Raw genomic sequence first — 6,115 nt, 5'->3', positions numbered from 1 at the left:
AACAAAACAAACTCAAAACAGATCAAATACCTGCATTTATAAATGGAAATTGTAAAATTCTTACAAAAAAACCTAGGTGAAAAACTTTAATCAACAATAATTTCTTTGGTATGATAGTAAATGTAGAGACAAAAAAAAAAAAAAAAAAAAAAAAGAATGGTGTGATCCATCAGGCTTTTTATAATGCTTGGCAGCATCCATTTAATGATATATTACAAAGCAGACATGGTTGTAATGGTAACTACAGTCCTAAATATTGACAGTATGTCTGCAATTTGAGAGTCCTTCAATCCAATGACATTCTGACAATTGATTTCATAGATGTTATGATCAGTGAGAAGAACATTTCTGGAAAAAGTTTTTCTACTTTTAAAGGTAAAATTAACATGTCTACTACCATCCTAATGCATAACAATTGTCTGTTCAAAGGCCTGTCACAAATGTCACAGAAGCCGGCTTGAGCTTTTAGCCTGCACAGCTTTCCTGTTGATCTGGAGCATGAGGTTCCCAAATACAGACCAACCAGAGTCTGGAGAATTAGCCGGGACTAGTTGAACAAATGCACCATTATCTATTGATTTAATCTTGAACCAACATTTTCTATCTTGATCCTTACACAAAATGACGTCATGAATCCATTGTTTAATTTCTGGTCTGCAAGTTCCATCATCATTACCTGTTGCAGGTGCCACAACTGAATTCACGCTGAAAGGTCTTGCTATCAACTGCCTGAGTTGGTGTTTGAGAGACCACGGGCATATTTGCATATTATTTCTTCTTCATTTAAACTTAGTTTCATGTATTGGGAAAGCTCCAGCTACAGTTTAGGATCAAGATTCTCATCATGAGCAATGGAAGAAGTCTCTATGAAAATTCCTTGGTTGACAGGAAAGGGAATTTGAGCATGAATTATTTTGTCTACCTTCAAACCTTCAAGAGTGGATAAAGAGACAGTTTTACAGATGTTTTCTGGACTGTCTCCTGTCACTGGCACATACTTCTGCAACTCTGGACCAAGAGTAAACTCCTGATTGTCTTGCTTGCTCACCTCAGCCCCACACCCCCCGCCCCTTCTACCTGCCAATTATCTTTTTAATGTCCATGAGTTCTCTAGAAATGTCTGTGCTTTCATTTCTGGTATTAGTAAAAAAAAAAAAAAAAAAAAAAATCAGATTAGATTTTGTATTTATTCAAGAAATATAAGAAAATCCTCCAGTTACTACCTGGGTGTTGCATTGTATAAAAATATCAAATTATGTAAACAATAACATCTGACCTGTATTCTAATTTGCATTTCTATGATTATCCACAACATTTGTACATATATTTGTGTTTACATATGTAGTATTTACTTTCAAATTAAGTTTTTTGTTATATTACATTGTTTTTTTAATAGTTTCCATAAATTATTAGTAATGGATTTGTATATGTTCTACAGAAAGTTGCATGGCTTCAGTTTAATATTTAAAAATTGTAATCAATATGAAATAATTTTATATACATTAACAGCATGCAATGTGATGTTTGTGTACATGTACAGATTTATAATGAGCAAATCAGAATAATTAACATATCTATCACCTCATTTACATTTTTCTGTGTTTAGAATAGTCAAAATTCTTTGTTCTAGATATTTTGAAATATACAATGTACTGTTAACTACAATCAGTGTGCAATGGAACACCAGAGTGTGCGCCTCCTAATTGTAACTTTGTACCTGTTGACCAATATCTCTCCATGTTCCCTGCCTACTCCATCCTTAGTCACTTATAACCATTCTTCTATTCTCTGCTTTCTAAAATCAATGCTTTTAGATTTCACATGTGATGAGATAAGGCAACGTTTATGATTCTGTGGGGCTTATTTTATTTAACATGATGTCTTCTACATTTATTCAGGTTATCTCAAATGGTATGGTTCCCATCCTAAAGCCTACACACTTTCCCACAGTGCATATATACCTCACATTTTCTTTAGTCATCTATCCATCAACGGATGCTTAGATTTACTTACTCCATGTCATGGCTTTTGTAAATAAACTCGATAAACTCAAGAACACACTATTCACCTTCCTCTACTGATTCCATTTCCTTTGGATATATAGTTAATGTTGGGATTTCTGAGCTATATGGTAATCATAAGATTATATTTTGTTTTAAAGGCACCTGAACTAATTTTCTTTCTAATCAAAAGTTTGAAAGGATTTGCTTTTCTTCATATTCATGACAACACTTGTTTTTAGTTTTGTTTATTTTAGATTTTTGATATTAGCTATTTTAACTCAAATTCTATCTTTGTTCTGTTATGGCTCTATCTTTTGGTTTATTTATTTTTATTTTATATATATGAGTGTATTGCCTGCATGTATGTAAGTGCACTCATGTCATTCAATGCCTGTAGAGGACAGAAAAGGGTGATGGTGACCCCTAGAACTGGAGTTATGGATGGTTGTTAGTTGCCATGTGGATGCTGGGATTTGAATCTGGGTCTTCCACAAGAGCAACCAGTGCTCTTAACCACTGAGCCATTTCTCCAGCTCCTAGGCTCTATCTTTTGAAGGTCTCTTTTATAACTTGAATTCTATGATTGATGAGACTATTTTTCCCTACTTTTCCATGTTTGTGTATATGTGTGTGTGTATATAATCAAATTAAATATTTTTTGCCATGACTATTTCTGACAGTAAATTTATATGACTATAATACATGTTAATGATACTTAAAAATTATATGTTTTATATATGTATGTAAAAATTTCATTCTCTTTGCTTGTGTATATTAAAAATACACAAGTAAAGAAATATAAGTATATATTACAAAATTAATTCTGTCTGTTTTCTTATAACATATCTACGTTTTTAGTCAAATTTGGAAAGACATGCTCAACAACCCCTCCACCCTAGGATGTTTAAGTCCTCTCTTTGTTTCCATTTTGTTTATTAGTTCTCTTAAAATATTTAAATTTTTTATGTCATAAAGGTGTTTTGTATAAATAAAATTATAAATAATTATTCCTATGACATATTAAAATCATATTTCCCTGAGGTTTGGGCATCTCACAAACACTAATTCTTTGCATTTAATCAGTTGTGAAATTCTGTAAGAGTCTCCATCTTCTGCATAAAGAAGCTTCTTTGATGAGTGGTAACCAGTATGTGAATATAAGGATATGTATTTAGCATACAGTAAGAAATGATTTTTGTCTAGGGATGTGACAGACATGGGTTTTTCTCTAGTACCCATGATCTTTCCAGTCATGTGTATTTAGCTATGTTTACAGTACTACACATGAGTTCCTTCTCTTTGAATGGGATTTAAGACCAATTAGACAGCTATTGATTACTCCCAAGATAAAAGTGTCACTACTACACCAATAGAGAAAGTTGAGTGTTGTTATTAGGCTTTACAACTAAGTTGGATCATTGATTGATTTCCTTCCTTATCAGTTTGCATATTACCCTCTAGACCTATGAGAGCTCGTCTTCAGGGAGGAGGCTTCCATCTCAGTTCCCGCTTTATTGCTCCAAGTCCAGTGTCCAAGTATGCCCTGCCTTCAGCAATGCAGTCTTACCTTCAGTTCTGGGAGGCAATCAAGGGCTGTGGGAATAGCCTGTGTTATTTAGGGAGGCTTTTGAGCTATACTGACCAACAACTCAACAGGAAGTTTCCCCTGTCTGGCCCAGTGTTACTTGTTATATAGCCTTGCGTTACGTGTGTGTGTGTGTGTGTGTGTGTGTGTGTGTATTGTATGTGTATTTTTCAGTAGACTATTGTTTTTCATACTATCTGAACATCATCTATCCTTCCTCTCTCTCTGACCTGTATAACCCTTCCTCCTCCCTCCCCAGTTAAAGTACCCCCATTATCCACATTTCCCCCTTGATAATACCTGTCTCCTAATCATGATCCTTCCCCAGGACCCCCTTGGTTACATGTACAACTCTCCATCCTCCCTTCCCAGTTAAATATCTCCATTTTTCCTTTGATAACACTTGTCTCATACTATCCTCTGGTGGCCTGCTTCTTCTTCTTTACCCCCATTGTTCTTTTCCATTTTCCCGACTCCTGCAATTACATCAGGATATATACCCATATATAAAGATTTGGAGCTAAGATCTACAAATGAGAAAGAACATATGTCACTTCTTTTTCTGACTCTGTGTTACTTCATTCAGTGTCATTTTTTTCTAGTTCCATCTAGTTATCTAAAAATTCCATGGCTTCATTTTTCTTTACTACTGTGTAAAGGGAGCACATTCTCATTATCCATTCATTAGTTGAGGAGTGTTTAGCTTGTTTCCATTTATTAGCTCTTATGAAAAGAGTAGCAACAAATATGGCTGCACACATATCTCTGCAGTAGGACAAGTCCTTTTGGTATATGCCAAATAGTGGTATAACTGGAGCACACCTATAATGCAACTTCTATACCTAAGGCTCAGGGAAGTTAGAAGAAAAGGAAGGGGGACACAGAGACTATTAATTCATCTCTCAACTCTCATCAGCGAAACTTCCTCATGCAACAAATGGTGATTAACACAGAAAGTCGCATCTTGGCCAGGTGGGCTGGGGCTACGGAGTCCCTGTTAAAAAGAAAAGAAGAAAAGAAAAGAAAAAAGAAAAGCCCAAACAAAACAAACAAAATCTCTCATGTGAGTGTTTTCTGATATTAAAAATTTGAATTTTTGCTCTAGGAAAAAAGTAAACTAGAACACATAAATTCATCTTATTTAATATATATATTCTCCAGGCCACATATTATCCAGGCCGACTGCTGAATATTGACTCAAGAGTGAGTCTACAGTGGTGCTGTGTTTAGCTTTCTCAGTCTAATTTACAACAATGATCCACCCAGTCAATGTAGGAAAAAAGAAAAAGCCTCCTGTCATTTGTTAATCATAAGATTGTCCAAGAAGATGAAAGGTGAGCATTCTTCTGGCAGAAAATTATAACACAATTAATTAACCAATGACCTTATTATGGAATGTTTTATCAGTCTTTAAGTCATTGATTCTTATTCCCAGGTTAACACAAAAGCATAAGAATGCTTATTTTGCATAAAGGATTTGCAAGTACTGAACTATGCATACGTATTTTTGTTGGTTTACTTCCAAATAACTGATGATTTTGAATTTCCAGGGGAAATAAATTGACACATTGTTTGGGATTGCTTGCTGCTTTAGTTTTCCAGGCACAGCTGTACTCTTCTTTAATCTCATTGAAGTTATTTTTTTTAATTAAAAATATATTAATTTAAAAAACGTAATATTCTGTGCTATTTGGCTCTACAGTACTTTTTGAAAATCTCATATTTGGAGATGAGTTTCAATAAGATATAACCAACTTAATTTGAAGCGTTCCAACCAACTCATATTTTCCTTTTTTTTTTTTTTTTTTTTTTTGAGACAGGGTCTCCCTGTAGCCCCAGCTGTCCTGGAACTCACTATGTAGACCAGGCTGGCCTTGAACTCAGTGATCAGCCTGCCTCTGCCTCCAGAGTGCTGGGATTAAAGGCTTGCACCACCATACCTGGCTTATATTTTCCTTTTTTAAAAGCATTTTTCAAAGGATTATATAAATTCATTTCCCTATTATGGATTTTGAACTCACAAACCCATAAGTTCAAGTACAGCAAACTTGTATGATCACTTCATAAAACTCATTCTGCTTCATCCTTCCAGTAAAGATATGACAGGGCTGTTTATCAGTAGGTAATAGGACAGATAATTTAACTGTACAAGCTCTAATTGGTCTAATTCACTAACTGACCTCTCACCACTTGATTCACTAGTACAATTGAGCTCTGATAAAGCCTTTAATTGTAAATTGCACACAGCTGTGAGCTGCTTCTCACGCTGGCACAAAAACACTATCATCGACTGTTTCATCTCTGCGACCTGCTAATTTGGAGCATATGTAACTGTTTTTAATGCTGAAGGCTTGACATACCACAAACAGCAGATGTTGCAGCTGCCCTGAGATGCTTTATTTAATTCAATTACGTCTTTTGGAGATATGTAAAAAAGCTAGGCAAGATGAGAGAGGGCAGGAGAATGTTAAAAATGGAGCCCCTGGTTGAGGCCCAGGTGGCTCAATAGGCAAATGATTGGGTGAAT

At 35.0% G+C, this 6,115-nt stretch overlaps 1 pseudogene; it reads right to left on the bottom strand.

Moving 5' to 3' along the window:
* Nucleotides 1–86: 86 nt before the first annotated feature.
* Nucleotides 87–5,887, bottom strand: LOC115069489 (annotated as a pseudogene).
* Between the last annotated feature and the right edge of the window lie 228 nt (nucleotides 5,888–6,115).

Source organism: Nannospalax galili, unplaced genomic scaffold (genome assembly GCF_000622305.1).
Source record: "Nannospalax galili isolate Female #2095 unplaced genomic scaffold, S.galili_v1.0 scaffold452, whole genome shotgun sequence".
In the NCBI taxonomy this organism is placed as follows: domain Eukaryota; kingdom Metazoa; phylum Chordata; class Mammalia; order Rodentia; family Spalacidae; genus Nannospalax; species Nannospalax galili.
This window is presented reverse-complemented; position numbering and strand designations above follow the sequence as displayed.